At 36.8% G+C, this 26,213-nt stretch overlaps 1 long non-coding RNA gene across 1 annotated transcript; it reads right to left on the bottom strand.

Moving 5' to 3' along the window:
• Positions 1-2,817: 2,817 nt before the first annotated feature.
• LOC116662031 lies at positions 2,818-15,490 on the bottom strand. The gene is made up of 4 exons (XR_004318013.1): positions 15,426-15,490; positions 13,234-13,316; positions 12,444-12,964; positions 2,818-3,503 (listed from the first exon to the last, which is right to left on the bottom strand). It is a non-coding gene; the product is annotated as an uncharacterized LOC116662031 (long non-coding RNA).
• Positions 15,491-26,213: the final 10,723 nt, after the last annotated feature.

Genomic DNA, 26,213 nt, shown 5'->3' with positions numbered 1-26,213 from the left:
TGCTTCTGTATTTGTGCAATGGAAGCTTTTCCTAAAATATAGCCTGATTACTAGTCCCCAAGATCGTCAGCGGCTAGTGAGTGTCTTACACAGATTGTCTCCCCGGTGTCTGTCCTTGTTGTGGAGCTCAGTAAAAGCTGTTTAACTGAGTAAATGTAAAACAGCTACTACTTTGCTAGCACCATCTGGTAGTATCATTCTTTATCCTTGCTATGCTCATCTACCAACATCCTGGCCATTGCTTCCTGTCTTCTGAAGACCAGTCATTTACTCTCTGTTTCCCTCCTTACCTTAAGCTTTGCCATTATTCAAGGAATTCGGTATCCACTTGGAAAGCCTGTGCAACACCCTGGTTTCCACTTATTTGAACTCCTTCACTCCACCCATCATCTGTTTCTCTATAGATCATCCATCAGAACAGCACATGTTCACAACTGAATCCTTCTCATCGCTTAGAACAGATTATCCTCCCCAAATCTGAAATGCCGGTTCACTACATCATGTATAAGTGCTTAACTTTCCAGTTCTTTATACTTTATCCTCAGTGTGTCTGTACTAGACATCGCCTTTTTTCCCTAAATAACGTCTTCTCCTGTCCTCCCACCCTCACTTCCTCACCTACTCTAGACATACAATCCATCATTTCACTGACTGTCTTATTATTACCCTCCACTCTTTGGCCCTTTGTCCTTCTGTTTCATGAATTCAGCAAAATATTTTCTTTTAATGCTTTCCTTCTCCACTCTGAGGCCTAAGCTGCTCCTCCAGAACTGCTGTAAAGGAAGTCCACAGTGGCTGCCCGCCACTTTGGTCTCTTTTCGTCCTTTTCACAGACACTGTCTCCTTTTTCTCTCTTAACCCCACCCTTTCATACCCACATGGGAGTCTTGCCAACTCAGTTTCCCCCTTCTTCTTTATCTATGACTGTCTCTTTACCATTATATTAAAAAATTTAAGGTTCTTTTCCTAAAAACAAAAATGCTTACTTTCCCACTTACGTCCTACGTGATCTTTCCTCGTGTGCAAAACCCAGGTCTATAAAAGAGTCACCTTCATTTGTTTGCTGTCCTTCTTCAGTCCCCACTCCCTTCACAGCCCACTGCGCTCAGGCCTGCGTCTGCACCGCTCTGCTGCATTTACTCTGTGTTAGGGCATCCGCTTCTGCTTCTAATAGGCTCTTTTTAGCCAACATTTATTTTTAAATACTACTATTGTTTAATTTTTAAGTTTCTTCCCATTTTATCCTGTTATAAGTACAACCGCAAAGAATGAAGAGCATTATTTCATTTGTAAAACTTTTTGAGTACTCGCATCACTTTAGGTTAGTAAGAAAACTTGTTTGCAAACAGCAATTTTTTTTTTTTGAAATTTTGGCAAAAATCACATGCTTCCTGTTGCTAAATGAGAAATGTTATAAGTCTCTGAAATTCAAATGAAGCTTTATCACAAAGTCAATTCAAGACTTTCCCACTTATGCTAGAGAATACTCTTCAAAGAGTATTCTTTTAATTTTTTTTTCAGAACAGATTTTAATTTTGGAACATTTTCTATTATGTAATGTAGGTTTACAGATAGAGATTATTCAAGAAAAGTCTATTTTTTGGCCTTCCAAATTAATTTTTAATAACAAAACAAATAAATGACAGGCAGAAAGTATGCAGGAAAAGGCTTCAATAAGAGGTTTTGCAATAAGCTATTTCTTTCTGTTTTCTCACGCTTTTTTATGATGGGACGTCCCTATCTCTTCCATTTGAACACACGGCCACGTTTCAGTGCATTGTGAATCTGGGGCCAGTGCTGGCTTTTCTCCAACTGCATCCATCCTCTGCCCTTCTGTTCCCTACTCTGTTCCTCACATCTGTATCATTTCAACTCTCTGGCCTCTCTGGCTTATTATTGGGTTTAGCCAGTAGGTGGCACTGGCAGGAGATAGGAGGGCAGGAAGAAATAAAGGCCACTAACTCCCTGCCTCAGGGCTGGCATTCTAGCAATGACAGGATCTCTTTTAACTTATAGCTCAAGTCAAGCATCCATAATCCCTGGCTCTAGCTCTCACTTTTTCCTTCTTCATGATTTAGGAATAGGAACAGAAAATCTTCCAACTTTCATTTCTTGTGTGCCTATATTATTTGTCTATTGCTGCGTAACAAATTACCAAAAATATAGCAGATTAAAACAACAGACATTTAATAGCTCATGTTCTGTGGGTCAGGAATTTGGGCAAAGCTTAACTGAGTGCCTCTGTCATGAGACTTTTTTTTTTTAATGGGGAAAGGAGAGATCCATTGACAAAGGTATTTTTATGATTGTTCAGAGGCCTCAATTTCTTACTACAGGAGGCTCTTCACGGGGCTGCCCCATGATGGGGAGGCTAGATTCTCCCAAAATAAGAGATCTAAGAGAGAGCGCAAGTGAGAATGCTCAAGATGGAAGCCGGAGACTTCGTTGGGTTTTTTTTTTTTTTCACAAACATCTTTTTCCCTTGTATCCAGAATATATAAAACATTTGTATACAGTATTAAGACAGATACAAAACTATAAGCAATATACTTTAACAGGCCCTTGAGTCAAAAGAATATACAAATGGACAATAAATACATGAAAAAGTGCACAACCACACTTGTCATAACAGAAATGCAAATTAAGCCCTTGATATAGTACCACTATATAGATACCAGACAGATAAACAAAATAACAATATTGAATGTTGATCAAGATGTACAACAACAAGACGTTTCATGAGTTATATGATTATGTATCATTACAATAAATATGTAAAATTGTTTAAAAATATCTATTAATGCTGAACATATGCATTACTTATGGCTCAGCAATTCCAATCTCATGTATATATCCCAAAGAAATGTGTTCAGAAGCACTGAAATACATCTTCAAGAATGTATAGGCGCTATTTACAATAGTCAAAAATTGGAAACAAGTCATGGATGCAACAATAGTAGAATGAATACATACATTGTAAGATAGTCATATAATGGAATATAACATAACTAAGAGAAAAGAACTACGTGCAGCAACATGAATGAATATCAAACTGTGTAATATAGGGCAAACGAAACTAGACACAAAAGAGTGCAAGAGTAGAGGAAGGCACTGAATTTATTCAAAATGCAGGATACTATACAACAGTTGAAATGAACTAACAAGCTACATGCAACAATGCAGATAGAAACAGTTACAAACATTATATTATCTAACCCTTACAATACTCTTCCAAATTAGATATGTTACCCAGTGTACAGATGAGAAAAGTAAAGCTGAAAAACTTTTAGTTGCCGAGAATTATAACCTGAAGCTAGGATCTGAATTCTGATCCAGAGCTCTATGAATTTCAAGGTCATATTCTTAGCACTACTGTATAGGACTTTCAGGATTTGTCCTCAGTCAAGGTAGAGCAAGAGAAATGCTGAAGTATTTTTCCTTCTTACCAGTCTCCAATTCCATTTGTCATTGAAGGGCTATTCAGTTCTGAAGATCCAGCGTGACTAAAATGGAAGATAGATTTCCAGTTTGTAATATATAATGTAGACATCAATTTTTTCTGCAGACTTGGGTCTATTTTTAATTATACTGATACACCTAAAGATGCATAGTTTATTCTTCTATGTAGATCAATACTAAGACTGATATTGATTCTTTCCGTAATCTCATCCCCAAACGTTTGAACACAGCAGTTCCATATAGTATTGATAAATGTCTGCTCCAACTTGCAATTACAGCAATAGCATCAGTACAGTCTACGATTTTTTGACTGAACTTTTTTCAAAGTTCTAAATGTAGTAATTTAATACATAATAATAATCTTTCCTATTTATAGATGCTCCATAATTAAACATTAATAAAAATTTAGCCTTGGATATATAAAATGCATAGATTCAGCTTCATAATAACAATACAATACTTGACAGATTTTTGATTGGTTGTCTTACCAAGAAACCCTCTCTATTCTGTAAGTCAATAGTCGACACTCCTGCATTTCCTTTATTAAAATTATTTCTCAGAAATAGTCCTTCTGAGAGAGCAAAACAAGTAGAAGATTTTCCATGGATACATACATGATTATGAATTACACACGCAGAGATACTTCTAAATTTACATACTGGCATATTTGTGGAAAACCAAACATACATAGAAAAATGTAAAAAAAAATCACATTTCTAGAACAAAGCCATAAGAAAATGAATATTTCTCAAATTTGGACTAAATTCATTTTACCTTAATGCCTAAATATGAAATAATTTTACATGTGCAAAACCCAAATACATATAATTGTATGGAAACTAAGAGGAAGGATAAACACTTATGAAGAACTCTATAAAATCAGCAAATAAAAACAGACAGACACTCCAATTAGAAAATGGTCAAGAGCATTGAAAGACTTGGACAAAAACTTGGCCAAAGAAGTGACAGAAATGGCAGATAAGCACATGAGAAGATGTTCAGCATCATTAGCCATTAGGGAAATGCAAATTAAAGCTATAAGGAGTTCTAATCTCTCCATATCTGTCAGAATGGCTAGAATTTTTTAAAAAACTGATAACGCAATAAGCTGGCAAGGATGCAGAGAAACTGGATCATTCATACATTGCTGGTGAGAATATAAAATGGTACAGTTATCCTGGAAAACAGCTTGGCACTTTCTTATACAACATGCTGTAAACATGCAACTACCATTTGACCTGGAAGTTACACTCCTGGACATTTATTCTAGAGAAATGAAAGTTTGTGTTCACATAAAAACTTTTACATGAACTTTCATAGAAACTTTATTTGTAATAACCAAAAATGTAAACAAGCTAGTTGTCCTTCAGTGGGTAAAAGGTTAAACTATGGTACATCCATACCAGTAATACTACTCATCAATAAAATGGAAGGAAATATTAATATACATAACAATTTGGATGAATCTCAAGTGCATGCCAAAGTTAAAAAAAAGGCTAATCTCAAAAAGATACATACTTTATGATTCCATGTATATATCATTCTCAAATTGACAGAACTATAGACATGGGAAACAAATCAGTAGTTGCAAGGGGTTATGGGAAAGGAATACAATTACAAGGTGTTGGTATTAGGGAGAGAGTTCCTTTATGGTTATGGAATAGTTCTATATCTTTATGTGGTGGTGGTTATGCAAATATATATTATATATGTGATATATATGATAAAATATTATATCCAGAATATATATAAGAACTCTCAAAAGTCATTAATAAGAAAAAAAACAATAAAAATGTGAAATATTTGAATAGCAACTAATTGACCTAAGATATACAGATGACTAGTAAACACATAAAAATTGATTAAAATCATTAGTCATTAGGGGTATGCAAATTAAGTACATAATTGTGTCTTCACATTTTTTAGAATGGGTAAAAGAAACAAATTAACTGAAAACACCAACTTCTGTCAAGAAAAGAGAGAAACTTGAACTCATAAATTGCTCATGAGAATGCAAAATGGTAAAGTCATTTTGGGAAATTTTTTTCATTACTAATAATATATATACATACCATAAAACTCTGTAATCCCATTCCTAAATAATTCTCAAGTAAAATGTAAATTTTTGTTCACTCAAAACTATACATGTCATTGTTTATAGTGGCTCTATTAATAATAGCCCCAAACGGGAAACAACCCAAATGCCATTCAGCTGGTAAACCAGTATACAAATGGTACATCCATAGGATGGAATATTACTCAGCAATAAAAAGGAACAGACTATTGATAAATACAAGTACAGGGATGTTTTTCAAGTTAAGTAAAAGAGCCAGATCAGAAAGGCTACTTACTTATGAGTCCATTTATATGGAAAAAATTATAAGGACAGAAGACAGACTGGTGGTTGCAAGTGACTAGGAAGGAAAGGAAATGGCCGACTACCAAGGGACAAGGGAAATTTGGAGGGTACTAGAAGTGGTCTTTATCTTGACTGTAGTGGTGGTGATGGTGGTGGTGGGTGGTGGTTACATAATTATCTGCATCAGTTAAAACTCACAGCATTGTACTCTAAAAAGGGTGAATTTTACTCTTAGTTAAATTATCTCTTAGTTAAAAATTTAAAATAAGATTAACTTCTTAAAACAAAAATTAATAATAATGTTCTGAAGACTTTATACGTGTTATAGTAAAAGATATGAAAACAATAGCACAATGAATGGAGAGAATGAAAGTGTATTTTGTTAAGCTTCTTACAAGATAAGAAAAAGATAATATTAGTTGCATCTAGAATTAATAATTTTTAAATGCATAAATGTTTTGCTAATTCTTACACTCATGTCAATGACCAGTAAATATTATCACTCACCATCCCTTAGTGGCTCTCTAAGGACTTTTATGAAATGAGCTGTGTCCTATTAGGGCACCAGAGCTGAATCATTATCTGATTCTGCCCTTGAACAACTGAGAAAAAAAAATTACAAAAACTACTTAATCTTTTTAAGTCTCAGACACTTAATTTAATGAAGACCCATGAAAACAGTAAGTTGTGTGATAAAAGATAGTTTACAATTGAAAGCATAAACCAACATCAATTTTATTGAGTTAAGAACCCATGTCTGATTTGTTCATCTTAGTTTTTCAGATAATTTTTAGCATAAAAGAGCCAGTAGTCTTTATTTTACTCCTCTTAAGAAGTACTTGCTGAGAGTTTGATATCAGTGGAGTTCAGCAGCTTTAGATATCTCAGAAACATGATCCCATGATCCCCTGAACTCACTGGCTCACTGTCTTCATCTGTTCTGGCTGCTATAACAAAGTAGCATTGAGAGACTTAGAAACAACAGAAGTTTATTTCTTATAGTTCTGAAGGCTGAAATTCTAAGGTCAGGGTGCCAGCATGGCCAGCTTCTAGTGAGGGCCCTCTTCTGGGTTGCAAATTGCTGTCTTTTCATCGAGTCCTCACATGGTGGAATGGGGCTGAAGGCGCTCTCCTTTATAAGGGCATTAATCCCATTCATGAAGGAGTCATGACGTAATTACCTCACAAAGGCCCCACTCCCTAATACTGTCTCACTGGAGGACAGAATTTCAACATATGAATTTTAGGTGGGGAGGGGAGCAGGGGGGAACCCGAACATTCACTCCACAGCACTCACTATAGCCACAGGTGATGTTCCCTACTCATTAACAAGGTCCATGAAACCTGTTACAAACGCATCTCAGCCTCCTGCAGAGTCATCTCTTACACCCCATCCGTGTACCGTACTCCAGCCACGCTCGCCCTCTCACCGTTCCTTAAGAAACTGAAGCTCTCTCCCAACTACATTTATTGCATGTGCTGTTCCCTTGGCTAACAGTACTCAGCTGATCCTCCCAGAATGGCTAAAACAGCATACCTTCTATGCCTTCTTCAAACATCCTCATCCCATTTTCTCTCTTCTTCAGCTCATATGGCTATTTATATTTACTTCTTTTGTTGCACTTATTACAGTGCCTTTTATACCTGGTAAACTGTGACTCTCTCAATGAAGAGAACATACCTATTTATGTTTCTGTCTTTAGTCTCAGTATAGTATATGGTCCATGGTATCCATGGAGTTACTGGATGAATGAATGAATCAAGGATGAATGAGTTTCAGTCACTCTTGCTAACTTTAAAAAAACACACACACAGCTCAAACCCTCCAAGTCACATCCTTTTTCAGAGGAGGCTAAATAAGACACGTTGACCTACTTGCAACCTATGAGCAGGGCAGTGTTTAGAGAAGAGAGTGGTGCGGGGCAGAACTGGGGTGTCTAATATATTGCTGTCTGATATTCATATATATGTGGCATCTGAAGTCAGAAAAATCACAAGATCAGAAATTCACAGGTGAAAAAACAGACGGCCTTGTGAGATGATAGATATGTTAATTAATTTGATTGTGGGAGTCCTCTTCACAATCTATACATACATCAAATCATCATATCATGTGTTTTAAATATATTTTATTTGTCAATTATACCTCAATAAATCTGGAAAAAATTGACAGATGAAAAACTAATAATAGTTTTAGAATTTTTCTTTGGGTATTATTCAAAAATATGCTTTATCTCAACTACCAAACAGCTTTTGAAAGTTTCTCTGGTGACTAAATATAGAACTAGTTACATTATTCATTGCTAAAATCATCACCCTGACTCTTACCGTAAATGGAATTCCCTTTGATGTGATCATAATTGTAATAATAGCCATTACCTATTGAACATCAACTATACACCAGTAATTGTGCTAGTTGCCTTGCATATATTATTCCAAATCTTAATACCAACTATATGGTCATTTTATGGATGAGTAAATTGAGGCCAGTCAGCTGTAGCAAATTGTTCAAGGTTAGTTAACTGGAAGAGCCAGAATGTGACTACAGATACACCTTATCCAGAGTCCATGATCTGTCCTTTATGTCATGAAGCAGCTTCATTCCATAGGTGTTAAAAAGATCTAGAGTTAGACAAGAAAGCTACACATGTGTGTGTGGATGTGTATAAAACTGTGTATATATAACTAAGTGTCTGTGTGTATGTGTGTATATATATATATATATATATTCAATAATGGTGAATTAGGAATACAAGTTGTTTCATAAATAATTATAAATTTGGTGACCAAGTAATTGTATTAGATTCCTTTAAGAAATAGTATAATAGTTATTCTAGCAATAAATAGTAGCTATAGTTAATGCTCACAACATTTATCTATTGCATATTAATAGACTGTAAGAATACTTAAGAAGATATAAGCCAGCAGTGTTAGGTATTAATTTTTAAAGAGATCTGAAACCGGAAAATAGGCTTTAAAAAGCATATCTTTATTAAACAGAACAACCTAAACATTGAGGAATAAAGTCAAATCTAGAAGCAATCATTTAACTTTTGTCTGTGCCTCAGTGCACTTCAATTGCTATATTAATGGTATCAGAAAATGTGTCTGGATATGTAAATTCAAAAATACGTATTTTGCATTACATTTACATAAGCACTTAGGGCACTGCTTAGGACAAAGATGTACTATTCAGCAAATTCTGGAGCCGCAGGATTTGAGGTATTATCAAAAGGATCTTTCACATCTAAATATGAGAAATGTACTTCCAAAGAGACAAGTAAAATGTTAGAGCCATACGCTTATTGGAGAAACACTATAATATTAATAGTATTAAAACCATGACAAATAAATGAATAAGGTTATGAATAAAAATATAATAATTCATTTTTTATATTTTTAAAGAAAAAATATTTTTAGTATCTATATAAAACGCAGTAATAAATGATTTTGTATCTCCTGCTTGAAGATGTGGAGCGCTGGAAAGAGCGTCAGTCTCACTTTACAATTTAAAAAAGCTGAAAAAATCTTCAAATTTATAATTTTTCATGAACTCATAAGAGATTTGAGGTTGCAGGGCAACTGGATATGCCCAAATCTAAGGAAAGATGTGAGCACTGGCTAACTTGGAGATGACACACCCAGATGGCAGTAAATAGAGTCCACCTAGGGTGGTCAGCGAATTGGTGGAGATTGTGTGTACACTGCCAAGATTGAATCTTATGAAGACCACAAAAAGTGGGGATGTCTGCAACATCTTGAAGGATTTATCTGCATGTACCTTACAGGATGTTCACAGAAAAGGTTAGCAAGTCTTTAGAAAGTTCCCCTTATGATGCAGACTAGGAGAAGGGAAACAGTGGCCACTGAGAGAGGACATGGAACTCCAGTAACACCCTTCTTACTATTTTCTCTATGGGACAAAATCCATTGCGGGGGGGAAATGGGTGTGCAGAGAAAAAGAACAGATGTGCACTTATGACACTGGTGAAACATCTATTGTAGTTGGGGGAAAGAACAGAGTTTTTAGAAATCTATAGAGGGGGAGGGATAGAAATGAGTGCTGGGGCCAGAACTACAGCTGGAGGAGGAAGAATAAGAAGGCTGAGAAGGCAGGAGCCAAAGACGTGAGGATTCTGCCTGCTGGCAATGCACTGAGAGAGACACACAGCATTATCAATATCACATGCAGAGTATTTTTGAAAAAAAAGCCTAACTTCAATAAACTGAGGGACATTCTATAACCTGGAGATCAGTACTCTTCAAAACTGTCAGTGTCCTGAAAGCTAAAAGTGAGGAAGTATCAGGGATTGAAGGAAACTAAGGAGGCATGGTAACTAAATGCAATGTGCTGTGATGGATTGCATCCTGGAACAGGAAAAGGACTTTAGTGGAAAAACTGATAGAATCTGAATAAAATCTATAGTTTAATAGTATTGTATAAGTCTTGATCCCTTAGTTTTCATAATTTCATAAGTACTGTGGTTCTGTGAGATGTTAACATGAGGGGGTGCTGGATGAAGGGCATACGAGAGCGTTCTCTACTCTATTTACAACTCTTCTGTAATTTTAAGATAATCTCACCTATGCAATAGCTGAGACCACATACAGTTATGTTTCGAGGGTGTTTGTTTTATCTTCCATTGCATTTCTGTTTTGTGGTAGGTGGTTTTTCATATTGCTGGAAGTAGGAACACCTCCACTAAAACTGTCCTGACAGTATAGCCAGGTTACCAATGCTTTACTTGATGTTGAATCCATTAACAACTTAAAACAAATTTTTTAAATTGAAGTATAGTCAGTTACAATGTGTCAGTTTCTGGTGTGCAGCACAATGTCCCAGTCATGCACATACATACATATATTCGTTTTCATATTCTTCTTCATTAAAGGTTATTACAAGATATTGAATATAGTTTCCTGTGCTATACAGAAGAAATTTGTTTTTTTTTAATCTAACAACTTTTAAATCACTTCCTAGTATTGCTTCATATCGCTTGATACACTACCATGCTCCTTGAAACACTTTTTTTTTTTTGAGTTTCTCTAACACTCTACTCTCATGATTTTCTTCCTACTTATCTCTAGCCATGCATCCTCCAGATTCTCTGCAAATATCTGTTTCTTTGCTGTGCCTATCCTAGAAACTTAGAGGTCTCCTTTTTGTTCATCTCCTATATCTAATAAATCACCAAGTCTTGTTGATTTTATCTCTGAAATGAGTTTTGTATCTGTTCATTAATCTCCATCACACTGACCCTATCTTTGTCTGAGGAAACATCACAATTACTTCAGCAGTCTCTTAAGTGGTGTCTAGATTTCTGGTCCATTCTTCTTCCAGAGTAATTGTTCAAAACCATACCTGATCATGATATGCACCTCCTTAAAACCATTCAACAGTTCCCCCGCTGCCTTCAGCACAGTTTTCAGGGCCTTTCATAATCTGCCCCCTATTCACCTCTCCAGCCCCACCGCTTTCACCCTTTGGTTTTCTGTTTTAGTCACATCCAGAACAGCGTTATCCCTCCTGCATCTGGACCTTTGCGGGTACTAATCACCTTTGTCCTTGGAACATTGTTCCTTTCTCTCCCCTGATTGTCAACCTGGTTAATTCTTATTCCTCTTTGGCATCTCTCCTTTGATATTATGTCCTCTTCGGGCTGTCTCTGACTCCCAGAACTGGGTTAAGTGTCCCATTATACAAACTTCTCTAGCAGCCTCTAACTGCCTGTATTAAAGTACTTACTGCACCACATCTAATTACTTATTTGATTGTATCCCTCACTAAATTCCAACTTCCTGGAGAGCAGCAACTTTGTATTGTTCACTATGTTATCCCCAGAACAGTGCTAATACTTTTTTGTTGAGTGAATAAATGACAGCAGGGGAGAGATGCAGCCTCATCTGTGAGTGACACTGCAAAAGAGGCTCTGGGCTTCAGTTAGGCGTGTTCATCGGTTGTCTCCCCCTGACTTGTGGACTGATGTATCATTTTACTACGCTGAATGCAGGTTTGTTTCCTGCAGAATATCCTCTCTGCCGTGTAGCCATTTTACCATTTTCACCATATCTAGAAAGTCAGTAAATGGAAAGCAAGTCAGTGACATTTATGGGGCCTGTCCAAAAAGCACTCACATCGTGGACATTGTCTGCTATACATTCCACTCCTTTCCCTATTGCCTACCCTCAGCTAGTGTAATTCACTTAACTGAAATAGATAGTTCTGTTTTGGTGTGTTTCGAGCATGTTGAAAAATGGTATGAGAGTGGAGACATAGTAGAGAATCTATGGTGAGAGCAGATCTTACTGTTTGTCCTTCAGGGAACACCATTTATGGCTGTTTGCCCTGGGCACTCATTTTCCCTGTTAAATGGAGATTTTGCACTGCAGTCATTAAATTAGCAATTGCTTCAATCTCTCAATCTGGGGACAGTCCTCATAATGTGGTCACACACAGACTCATGCGAAGAGAATGAGGTCATGTGTTTGAACACATTCATTTTTACCCAAAGTATTATCCAAACACGGTTTATGAAGACAAAATCAGAGCTCCTCTGTTGGAGTAAGGAGTCAGACCTATACTTCATTGCTCACAGTGGTCCTTGTGACCTTGGCATGGACTTACCAGAGCTCTGATGTGTAAAGTTGGGAAACCCCTCATGATTCCTTACTTCTTCTTCACCTTGACCATTTCTTATTTGCCTAAGGAAGAGATTGTACTGAAATGATGAAATCACATCTAACTCTTGTCACACTTCCCTTGTGAAGACAGAATGGTTTATGAAACAGTTTCTATGCAACTGCTTTAGCCAAGTGCTGTAGATAGCTCATAATAATTTGAATAGCAGTGCAGATTTTGTTTCCATCAGGAGGGGTTTCAAGCAAAAACCCTATTTGCATTTCTCGGTAATGAAGAATACCTGGAGAAACAATTGAGAAATGGTAATTCCCTGCAAATGAAGTTTAGGTGATCACAGCGATGTAGTACAGCATGAGGAAAAGCCGATGTACAAAGGCCAGCTGCTTTTACAAATGGAAACCATCCAAGCGACCTCTCACATTTTCAGTCTACGAATGGCATGCTGTTTATGATGTGTGTCTGACACTGGATCTTCTGGGGTCGATTTCAGTCACTTTCAGGTTAGTCTGAAACAAAGATAGAAGCCAGGAGCCATATGTCAAAGCTGTGGGTAGGGATCCTAGAATCACAACAGAGCAGGGAATAATAAATCAAGGTATGTGTGCAGTGTAGGGGGTTGTCCTTCGCAGACTTTAAGGAAGATACACTATGGTCTTAAGGGGCCAAAGTTCAGCCCAGTTTCTCATTATTTATCTTGCAGTTTTCTTAAATGATATTTTAAGTCAAATGGTATTTATATACAAATTACATAAAAAGCTTACTTATTATGACCTACCAGTTTATCTTCAGAAGATTCTCTTCACTCCTATTGATTTTCTTCATGGTGAACACATCATTGCAGAAAAACACTCATTATGACTTGGGTAAAAAAATTAGAAAATAATAACTGAAGTGAATAGAAGTCATGAAGATTATATAAAAGAAGAATGCTACTTACAGCCCTTATGAATTTGGAGACTTATGCTATGTGATTACAAACAAGTCTCTAACCACTCTGAGCCACGTTCTTCTTTTAAAAATGAGGGTATTTTGAGAATGAGCACAAGAGGATGATCAAAACCAAATAATGACTCAAAGCCTCCACTTGGAACTATTCTACTGTAACTGCCACTCTTATTCCATACGTTACAAGTCTCACAGTCAAGTCCAAAATCAATGGGACAGAGGAATATATTCTGCAGGGAAGTCATGACCAGAGCTTGAAGGGAATAACTGTGAACAAACTGTGTCTACCACATCACCCTTATAAGATAATCATTGTAGAATGTTTGTGTAGAGCTTTCATACTATGCTTATTTGACCTGAATTTAGATGGACAAATAGTCATTAGCAGTGCTATCAATGTTTTGACTTTTTATTCATAAATATATGACCTCTCTACAAAAGGATCTATAATCTTTAAGCAAAATATTCATGCATTCCCTAAACATCATTTTCTAAACATCATATATTCACATCAGGTTCAGAGATCTGGTTCTATAATTTTAGCAGTAATATATTTTTTTTTCTTCCAAGTTTACTTACAAACCTGATTTAAATGAACTTTGGAACATCCTAAATGGGAGACAAGTTCAAGTTAATACTTACCTATTTTCACCATTATGTTCCTTTAATTGAAATTCATTTGACTATTTAGGAAAAAAAAATCACTTATCTACCTAATTATTCCATCAGCCCACCCATGTATTGTAGAATGTGGAGCAAGACAAGTGACAAAGAAATTTATTCTGATTAACAATACCATTCTTGAATATATTTCTGGCATTCTAATAATAATGAGTCCACATAAGAGACTAAGTTGAAATATTCCGTCAATGTTTAATGTGAAACAGTGCACTTTGAAAAAATGCACTCTTCATCTAAATACTAAATGAGGAAGGGTGACCCTCCGGAATGAAATTAATGACTTATTTGCCAATCCCTTCTTGAAAGCACTTTTTAAAATCTCAGTTGCTATCATAATTTTTCTTATTTGTAAAGGCTATACTAGATGGCAGACAAAACTCATATGCTGTGAAGATAGGCCCTGAAAGCACCTCCAGGCAAATGCCAGTGCATCTTTTTAAAAGTCCCGTGTAGTAAGTTTTTAAAATTGATATTCAAGATATCCCACGGACTAGAGGGTGGGGGAGATAGGTACGCGGATCATGCTGTCCCAGCTGAGGCGAGGGCTGCCTGTGCGCAGCATGCCTCTACAGAACATCCCCTCCGATGGAGCTCCTCCTGCTAGCTGGCTGTGCGAGCTCGGGCCAGTCTCTGTGTCCCCGGAACTCAGTTTCCTCATCCTAGCTTTGACATCAGAATGCCTCCGACATTTGACCGGCTGTATAAAATATTCTTCCTGAACTTCAGTTTCCTTTCTATACAATAAAAATAATGCTAATATCTCCATTACAAAGCTGTTGTGAGGGTTACAATAAATGAGATAGTGTATGCGAAAGCACTGGGTAAACTGTTAAGTACGGCATAAATGCTCAAAGGAACATCTGTCCAGCTTACCTAAAAAGGTTGTGAGAAGATTGCAGTTAATTTATATGAATGAATGAGTGGATAATAATAAAGATAACTTTTCCTACCCCTCTTGTTCTTACCTGTGGCTTTACAGTGGCACTGGCTACAGTCTGCTGTACAATGCGGGCACTTTCGTTTCTGTCTCGCCCTCTAGATTCTGGGTAATTAAAGGGCTTAAACCATTTTTTAGTTTATCTCTTTCTTTCCTGTCATGCATACTGTTCTAAGCACCTTATAGATATTAATTCATTTAATCCCCAGATGCCCAAGTAAGAATGATGAAAGCTCAGATGAATTTGATGACAGTGAGGGTAGAATATAACAGTGAATTTAAGAGAATGAGTAAACAGGCCTTCTTAACAGTTTTTTAAAAAAATCTGTTGAGTTCAAGGCAATAGTTTAGGTAATATTTCATTTAGGAGATCTTTGAGAATTTATCGTCTTTGATAATTTTACCTCTGTCCTCTATGATAAGCTTCCACCTTATCAAACAAAACACAGGATACAGGTTCCCAAGTCCTCTGATTTTTAATTCAATGCTTCTCAGTCTTCAGAGTAACTCTGTGTTAGGACAAAATATATTCTAGTTTCAGTTCCGTGTGTTTGTGAACTTTGGACAAATCACTTTCCCATATTTTCCTCCCTATGAATTCATTCTAAATGGTAGGAAATTATAATGGTGATTTCCTTCTCAGGAGAAAAACAAATAATTCACAGCCATATTAGCAACCTCCTTGGAGCAAAGTTACTACCTAAAGTGTGACTATTTTATGGTGTTCGTGTCAGCAGAAATCCTGGTTTCTATATGACCTTAGTAAAAAGAAATGCACTTTTTAGATTGCAAGTGCAAATCTGAATATTAAAGAATAATCAGATAGAAAGAAATAATAAGCAATTCAGCATGTTATCAAGAGTGTCATTAGCTACTTAATATCCATTTACAAAATTACCCGTAGGACCAGAGACCCCATGGATTCTGTCAGGGAAAGGTGCCCTTTCTATCCCAAAGCTTTGAGATCAGGGCTAAGCTTTCACTGTAAACACAAAGCGCAAGCTGCTGACACTGTAATCCCTGAATTGGCAGCAAGACAAAGGATGACTCTGTTTACTCCACTTACTCTCCCCATGGGATTTCTGGGTGCCTTGGAGGAGCAATGGCAACAATAACTGACTTAGAAATACATAAAGTTTAGCCTCGAGATGTCCTAGTAGTTGGAACTCCTAGAATAGTCATCTTTTCATTATACTGTGCTCCTGAGATTGGCAGAATTCCAGGGCTCCATTCTATTTGTTCTGTTTTGCCCTGACTGAATGTATGTTGCACCCAAATAATTGGTTGAAAATTGGAAAAAAGTCAAACAAAGTCATTATCTAACAGTAGATAGACCGCCAAAAATTCCTGGCTGTTTTACTGAAGTCAATCCGTTAGTGAGTTTTGCTAATTTGCCCTTGATTATCTGCATAGAAGAATCTGCCTGGGGACCTGGCGGCAGTGGTAGCCTGCTAATGGGGTAACTATCATAAAGAGAGGGCAAAGAATATGAAGGGTTGCTCATGTTTTTCAGCTGTGGTGGAACAGAACTGGTGTTAAATGCTTTTTCACTCATAGTAGACCATCTTCACGTTATTACATCTATTTCTATTCCCTATGCATTATTTATAGAGCAGTGGATAACTTCTGATTTGCCTTACAAAATATAAAATACATTTGAATAAATTCAAATTCTGAAAAATCTTGGAATAAAAGTTAAACTCTGGATATACGAAGTGTGACTTAAAAATAAGGTGACTGATTTTATAATGTGAAGATTTGAACTCATCCATCCAAGTAAGTGTCATCCCCTTCTAAGGAATCCACATGGGAGAGCATAACCTTATTTCAGTGATGGAGCTACTGCTCAAATAATTCATGAAGCTTCATTCGTGGAGGTATCTCTGGAGCTTGTGTCTCACTTATTCATTTGCCCATGATACATTACTTTAGCATCTTCCATGCACCAGTCACCATTTTTGTATTATTCCCATCACATTTTTGTATAGGTGGATAAGATTTTTTTAAACTAAAAACGAATGTGAAATTACTCTAATAAGTGTGAGATTGACAGATATTTTGGTCTATAACAGGTATAATAATTACTTGGATAAGTTTCTCAAGTGGCTTTCAGCTGGCTTCCAAGAAAATTCCAAGTGATGAATTTCAGACCTGTTCGAACACTAGGAATAGTGTTGGAATAAGTGTTATTTTTAAGCAGCACCTTCATTGGCTGCATAAGGCTTACTATATATTAAAATTAGTATCTTTAATTGGTACAGAATGTGTAAATTCTTATATGCATACATATAGGTTAAATTATTTTATATTTTGTGATTATATTTTACAATGTGCTTTTGTTTCATAAAATTAAACCAATGCCTACTATTTATGTTGGCTATTGTACTCATGGTAGTAATGTAAACCAAATTCTAGAGATTTTAAATCCCAGTTGTAGTTTACAGTGCAATCATTTGTTGAAGACTCCTAGCCTATAAAATCCTCACAAAGGGTCTCCCTGTCAGACTAAACTATGTATGACCTTGGCAAACCAAACTAGTGTGATAAGTAAAGCTTCAGAATTATGCCTTTAACTCCACAAATGTAGGATTGATGCTTCCTTCTGGAATGATATAATATTCTTAACCAGAGCATCTTATTTTATTGCCAGTATCCACTGCTAACTTACGACTGGATTGCTTTTGTTGGGTACATTCTCACCAGCATAGTTGTTAATCCTCTGAAACTTTAAATTATGTTAACATTTTTTTCTCCCATGAGCCTCTGAAAGATGTAATTTGGTTGTCTTTGATTATATTTTCCTTTTCCACATATCAAATCATTTGTCAATATGTCAGCACTAAAACGATTAATGCTGGTTTGTTGAAATATCAGGAGTATTAATAGTACTATTAAAATGAGGAGGGTTATAAATATCCTCCGAGCTGATCAATGCAGCATAGCCGTATGGGAAGAAATCCAGCTGACTGAAGAAGTGATGCATATTCTTTTCGAACACCAAGTGTAGTAGAATGACTGAGGCTGATTTCATTTGCAGCTGAAGCTCTGCATTTCAATGGTAAGAATAAACACATTCTTCAAAAAACAAAAGTTCTAACAGAGTGTAGAACATAGATATTCTGTGAAAAAGTGGCAGGCAACCTGTCTTTTGTTGTTGTTGTTGTTCTTGTCAATTAGAATAACCTAGCTACAAAGCCCTGTGGACTTCCTAGTACAACCCAAAAAGTCTATCAGAACTAGAGAGGATGAAAATCAAAGCAGGAAGGCCAAAATCATCAGTGAACAAATGTTTTGATGATTTCTTACCAGATTAAAGAAGAAAGGACAGGGTAGCCATTACATTCGCAGGCTCTCGAGTCAAAAACGCCTGAATCTGAAGCCTAGCTCCGTCATTAACCAGCTGTGTGACCTTGAGGAGGTTTACTTCACCTCTCTGCACTGCAGTTTCATCATCTATAAAGTGGGAATAATAATAATATCGTCATCCTGAATTACATGAGTTCATACCTGTAAGCACTTAGAACAGTGCTTGGCATATAGTGGGTTCTCTGATTACTAAGCATCATTGAGACAGTTGGTTTGTTTTCAGCTAAACTTAAAAAAATGACAATTTTTCCTCCCATGGCTGCTATTGGAAAATATCCTTCATTTTATGTTTTGCTGGTAGTGGTCTGGGTCATATATGTTTTGAATAGGGATTGTCTTAAAAATTAAAATTTTCCGTTTGGTTAATTGACCTATAAGTTTTCTTCAAACTCTGAGATGCAATACTTTAATTCTGTGAAATGTCCATGTATCAAAATATCATGTGTGCCCTAAGAGTAATTAACCTATTATTAAAGATAATGACAATAATCAATAAAAATGCCAACTCTGAAAATAGGTTCCTAAACTACCTACAATTATCCAATACTTGAGCAATTATGGTAAGACAGAGCTTGTTTTTTTTATAATACAAAGCCACATAAAATTTGAAAGGACAGACATATGCATTATGTACAAAAAAAAAAGCTAACTATTGAAGAATTAGAAAAACTGGAAACTCGTAAATATTTAGGTCTCCTTGAAAGAATTGGACATCCAGTAACTAAAGGTAAAAACAGACAGATAACAGAAAAGTAAAATAAAAACAAAAACTGCATTTATTTTGGTATAAAACTATTCTAAGAAACATCATTAAGATGATATTTATTAGAAATTTAATATATTCTAATTACTGGGTATTGTAAAGCAGTCCAATGTAGACTTGGAAATGATCACATTTAATACTGCAGTTTACTTTCTTAAATCTGTCCCTTCCTCTTTATCCACTCCCTAAACCACAAATAACCACTTGGAATAAGTAGACAGAAATAATTTACATTTGGGTTTAGAATCACAACAGTAGTACTTCCTAGTTCTATGACGCTGGCAATTTACTTAATCTTTCTGTGCTTTGGGTAACACACTTTTTCAAACGTAGAAAATAATTTCCATCTTGCAGGAGTTTGAAAGTATTCATTGAGATAACATAAACACTTATGCCAGGCACAACCCAAGTGCTCAACAGAGGAAACTGCTTTGGTGCACTAGCAGAAAAGGAACAGTTTCTTCCTGGGAAGATTCTAGCAAATCAAAGTATGGAGAGAATTCACCACGGTCAGAGGAAAATGAGGGACCACGTTGGTGAGTGCATGATGTGCAGGAGAAATGGGCGGAAAATGAGACAGAGTAAGTGTTCATTCCTTGAAGGATTAGCAACATGAAAGCTACTTCATTGTCTTCTATCAGTCACCATTTTCCTCCTAAATATAATTTCAGTCTGTCCCCTTCTCTTCCTACCATCCATGCTTTAGTTTCGGTTCTCATCTCTTAACCTTGGTCACTCCAGCCTCTTACCTGTTCTTATTGCCTTTAACTGTCCATTCTCCAAACCGTGGGCATAATGTGTTATTTTTTCCTCTTTTTCTGCCTATTTTTACGAATTAGTCATTTTCCATGGTGGTATGTTGATTCCACTCTCTTTTATCTTTTGCAAAATGTACTATAGGTATTTCCTTTGCGGTAACCATGAGGCTTACATGAAACATCTCATGGATAAAATAGTCCATTTTAAGCTGATAGCAGCTTAGCTTCAATCGCATACAAAAGCTGTACACTTTTACTCCCCCTTTTGTTTTTATTATCACAATGACCTCTGTATATTGTGTATTCTTTAACAAATTATACGAGCTATGGTTTTTGATATTATTTCCTTTAACTACTATACTATAGTTAAATGGCTAATACACCCTTTATTACAGAATTAGAGTCTCTTAAATTTGACCTATAGTTCCTTTACCAGAGTATTGTATATTTTCACATGTTTTCATGTTGCTAATTAGCCTCTTTTCATTTCAGTTTGCCAGACCTTTCAGCATCTCTTGTAAGGCAGGTATAGTGGTGATGAACTCCCATCCGCTTCCCTTTATCTGGGAAAGCCTTTATTTCCCCTTCATATCTGAAGGGTAGGTTTGTTGGAGCTTTGCTGTTTCGCAGATATTTTTTGTTGGTTGTTTCTTGTATTTGGGACCTTCTCCAACCTTGTATGGGACACCCGCTCCACACTTCTTGCTCCCTCTTGTGGCAGAATTCTTAAGCTTGTCAATCTTCTCTGGTTCTTAGGACTCCTCAGACTGGCTGCTGGAAAGCTCTCTCTTGTTTTTCAGAAGGTGGCACTACAGGTCAAGTTTGTGGTTTCTCCCGCGCCCACAGACCCTGGCCTGTTTGCCGAGGGACTCCCTGTCTACCGGAGCTCTCTCTCACTGCCGCTTTGAGAGCGCACACCGGGGACCCACCACGGGGTGGGGGGAGGTGTGTGTTTAGAACTTGGGGCATTGGGGGCGTCCACGGGCCAGGTGGGCGATCCTCAGATGAGGTTCTCCCAGTGGTTAACGGGCCGGCTTCCTGCTGGAGTCCTGAAAGCAGTCAGCAGGGACTGCACACCTCTTTGACATTATCTGCCTCTTTCCGATCTCCTCTCTCCCCCCATTCGTAGAGACCCTGCTTCTGGTTGTGGCTGGTTGCCTCTGGTTGTGGCTGGTTGCCTCTGGTTGCTGTTGCCTCTGGTTGTTGCCGCCTCTGGTTGTTGCTTTTCCCACATAGCTGGGGTAGCCGAACACTCACTCACCTCTCTCCCCTCCCCTTATAGGGGAGGTCACCACATCCCGTTCAGCCCAGGACTGTGCCGCCTTAGGCAAGGGTTGGTGCTGGCGAAGTTCCTCTTACTGTCTCCACTGCACCCACACTTGTTTTTCTCCAGAATTCTGGAGTCTCTCCTTGGGAAGTCTAGACTTTTGCAAAGGCACTCTCATCTGGGGGTGTCTGCCCAAGTCAGCAGTCTTCTGGTGTTCCTCTCACTGTGGCCAGGAGAGGCTGTGGGTGCTTCTCAAGCTTCTGCTGGTTCCGTGGTTCATACTGTGGTCTGTCTGCCTAATACCTGATGCAGAGGTAGGTGAGACTCATGCCCCGTCCCTTGGCCTGGCTCCCTGGATCTCGGATCCCACAGCTCCCACAGCGGTACTCCTGTTTGTGGATGGATGCCAACGTTAGTTATTTTTAGAGGAGACGAAAAAGACATTTATGCTGCCATGATGCTGACGTCACTCTCCCTGTAATGCAGTCTTTAAATAATTGTCTACTCTCCAAACCAGAGGGAAGCCTAGAGCTGGAGAAAGCTATGTGGGGAGAGAAGTTGGGATGAGGCGTCAGCCTCCCCAGCATTTAAGAGGATCAATAATAGCACAACTGTAAGCCATTCTTTGCTTTCTGATGGTGTGCTAGTCAGCTTGGGCTGCCAAAACAAAACATCATAGACTGGGTGGCTTAAAAGATGGCAATTTATTTTTCTATAGTTCCAGAGGCTGGAGTCCTAGGTCATGACGCCAACACGGCTGGGTTCGAGGGAGACCTGTCTTCATAGCTTGCAGATGGCTGCTGTCTTGCTGTGTGCTCACATGGCCTTAGCGCATACATGTCAGGTGGGAGAGAGACAGAGAAAGAGAAACATCTCTCCCTACAAGGCCACTAGTCTTTACAACCTCATCTGACACTAATTATCTCCCAAAGGCCCCATATCCAAATACCATCACATTGGTGGTTAGGGCTTCAACATATGAATTTTTGAGGGAACACAGTTCAGTCCACAGCAGATAGTATTAATGATGCACTGGTTAAAGGACTGTAATTTATTACTAGATACTTGGATTCAAGATCTGATTTTGTCCTTTACTGACAATGGAAAGTTTCTTTCGTAAATTTTGTGATGGTCATAGTCCCTACCATATGGGCTTCTTGTGAGATTAAAGCTAGAGAAAGTATATCACGTTGTGCTAAGCACCTGGTTACTATTCAGTAAATATTAGTTGTAATTATTACTAGGAATTTTTGAGGAAAATTATATACTACAGTGTTGTAATAGTGTTATTCTTGAACGTGGAGATATTGAGAGCATCTGACTATATTCCTTGAAAATATCAGCAGACTCTTCTGTCTGGATATCATTTCACTGTTTGCTCAAGCTCCTCTGTTCTGTGTTGAAGGATATAAAATCATATTTGCATGCATTGGTCATATGCACAGATACACAGTCACACAAATATTGGGCAAAGGGTGCTTGACAAATCTCTGTTTTTATAAAACCTAGTAATTAATATTTGTAATAATAATTAAGGACAAAAAGAAAAAACAGTAAATATTTTAAGAATTCATGACTGAAATTTCTTTTAACTCAAAGAAATTACTGCACACATTAATCAAAGTGTTGACAAAACGAATGTTTTAACTTTGAGAACTGAAAATATTCCATGCTTTTGAACAAATTATGCAGAAATAGACAAGATAAATCTATTTCAAATTATTGTGAATATTTCAGAAACAAGTCTATTCTAGTCTCTTATTCATACACTTGTGAGATTTCTCTAATCATGTTGGTTATATTTAAGAATATACATGAATAGAATGGACAGTGATGTGTGAGAAATTCCTTCTTTGCTACCCGTGAAATGACAATAGATGATTTCATTAAAAGTGAATCTCACATACTTAAATTTTGCTGTTTCTCCAGAGAAAGGGTTACAGAGCAGCCAGGAGTGCTTGTTTCATACATGCTTTCTGTAAAATTATTTGAGTAGAAAAGTTATACCTACTTTTAAAAAATTCTCTAAAATTATTTTCTTCAAGGTCTTTTGTAGATGACAGGTACAACGTATATGTAAGTTATGAACTATTTAGAGATATCTGGGGAAAATACTTTAGGTTCGGGTAATGAAAACATAAATCTCCAAGAGATTAAATTCATAGCATATAAGTTAAACAATCAAAATAAAGCATTATGCAGTTTCAGTTAGATCATAAAGCTAAGCTATGACTACTAACATACAGCGACTGTGTAGCTATTAGAATATTACTTTAGAAGAACATCTAATATCATGGGAAAATGGTGATGGTGTATTGTGAAGTAAAAAAGTCCTATGAAGTAGGAGCTAATAAAGTTGGATCCCAATTTATGGATAAGATGTAGGCATGTAATACATTCAAGCAGAGAAAACTGAAGAAACGTATCATCCTGTCACTTTTCATCTTTGGGTCATTAAACAAACCATAGATTTTTTTTTTAGTTGTATTATTTTTCTCAGTATTGCTTTTATAGCCAAAAGATAAAAGTTCTATTTTTGAAAGTTTTTAAAAAGTAAAATTATATATAGAAAAACCTGGTATCTGTTATAAGGACATGCTGATCCTGTCCCCCAGAATCACTGCCAGCTCTGTAATGGGGTCCACTACCAGTAGAATACTTTAATGCTGCAGTAATAGAAATTGCTTTCATAGGGATTTGTCAGTAATTCTTTAATGTCTTTGGGGAAACTTGGCAAGGTCCTAAGATGTACTTACAGATTTAGGATTTTACATTTCCATTCTCTACAGTATGAACATAATGAGTTGCTTACAGGCCTTAAAGACATTCGTGAATGTTTCAAATTCTTTCTCAAGTAGAATTGCAACACAGACTACAATGGAAACAATTTGGATATAGAGAGGATAATGATGTTGTTCCCTTTTCCACATGTTAATTAACAATGAGGACTTGATTTAGAAATGCCATGGCAGTTTGAAAAGCAATTACAGATCACCAGGATGCAGGGTTTTCCTGATAAAACCTATCACAGTTTCATGAGTCAATAAATCCCTAAATCACCTTGAAAATCTTTTAAAAAACCCAATCTGTTAAATTAATGCTGACCAATAAATATTATGCTACCCCGAGAAAAGGAACAGTAAAAAGTCTGCTGTAGCTAATGAACCCCTTCGAGATTGCTGTTGACAGTTCTCATTTGGAGTATAATTTCAATATTGTGGCTTTTCCTAGTTTGTTATTAATATTGAAATTATGCAAAGTCTTATCATTTAAAAATGGACATTTAATTTTGTATCAGTCCCGTGGAATGGATAGAGTACACCATTAGGGGCACTGATGAGTTAGACTCTATTCTCAGCATCCACCTCCCGGTCCACTAGTGCAGTGATTTTTCTAGCAATGGAAATGAGTTTTTCTGCCATGATTCTTTCTGTGTCAACTAGTGCTCCTACATTTATTTGCAAAAGCTCTCAAGACATCTCTAACACTCAAGTAACGTGTCTAGTATTATTGTCAAATACATTGGGCTATAATCCGGGGAATATGCGTTCTTCTAAATCTTAATGAAATCTATGACTTGATTTGCCTATCATCATTTTCCCATCATTTCTCTCACTTGATGATTCCTCAGTGATTACTCAGATTGACTTGAAAACCTTATCTGCAGGTTCTTCCAACAACGCAGAATACAGTTTGTTATTTCAGGAACTTAAAGGAAAATAATTCTTCAAAGCAGGGAAGTTCTGAAAATGTATGTAGAGATGAAAAAGAAGTTAGAGGATATTTATTGAGTAAATAAAACAGCATAATTACAAAATAAATTAATGTGGGGGAAAATAAATAGGCCCTCCCTATTCTATTCTCAAATAAAAATTGGGGGCTAAAAGTGAAGTAAATCTCCCCTGCTGAGACACCTGAAGGGAACATTCATTTCATTACCTAAAGGGTAATTTTCATAAGAGTAAGAGGCTATATCTACACGTATATCCATTCTATATGCTATGAGATGTCGAGAAATGGTTTATCCATGTTGTGCATCAGTTTTTTATCTGTACAATGGAAATAATCATCCATCCTCGCAGAGTTGCTCTGATCTATAGACAGGATAATTTATTAAAGTCTCTGTCTTCATTATTTATACAATTTAAAGCTGAGTGCAAGAGAAAATTGAATAAGTCATTGTTTGATTTGCATTTTCTGATTTTTTTTATGTGATCAATTATTTTAGCACCTTGATATTTAAAATGTTTAATTGATATTTTATCTTGGAACATACTATATTCCTGACAGAATTCTCCTGCAGGATTACTTATGTTTTTACTTATGATTTGGGAGAAGTATTGATTTCTGAAATACTTGCTCTGATTCTTCTGCTGACATTTGTAACAAAGACTTTAAAAAGAGCATACATTATTCAAACCAGTACCACATTAAAATTAATTGTTAAAGCAAGCCACGATGTCACTTTTAGTTTCTTTTCAGGTGCTGACAGTATTCCTTCCACTACCCAAATCTGCTCTCCTTTTCAGGTTATCTCAGACTGTAAATGTCTCCCTCTCTGGAATAGCAAATATTTTAGACATACAAAATAGAATGCTTCAGAGATACACTTCTGAGTGCTTCCTGCACTACCTCATAAGTATGTCTGTCATCAGAGTCACAGCCAGCCCAGGGTCACTTTCTGGGAAACAAAAGGGCAAAACAGACTCTCATACCAGCTCTAATCTCAATTTGCCTTATCTGGGGTTGCCTTGTATTTTAGTCTTTATGTACAGTTCTGTTGCTCTCACTAGACTGTCTAGTTTTTTGGGGGAAATCAAAGATCCTTCCGTGTTTCCTTTTATCCCCTACAACTTCTGGAACAGTACTTGGAGTAAACAGCAATAAAACCTGTAAGAAGTTTGTGCATAGCAGGGTCAGAAACCACTCATCAGACAGAAGCCTGAAGACTGTTTCTCAGGTCTCTAGGTGGTTAGGTTTACTCAGGCTTGGGACTGCCCATCTCTGCATTTATGAATGGAATTTAACCTTCAACCAT

This window comes from Camelus ferus, chromosome X (assembly GCF_009834535.1).
Source record: "Camelus ferus isolate YT-003-E chromosome X, BCGSAC_Cfer_1.0, whole genome shotgun sequence".
Lineage (NCBI taxonomy): Eukaryota > Metazoa > Chordata > Mammalia > Artiodactyla > Camelidae > Camelus > Camelus ferus.
Note: the sequence above shows the minus strand (reverse complement) of the source record. Positions and strands in the feature narration are given on the sequence as shown.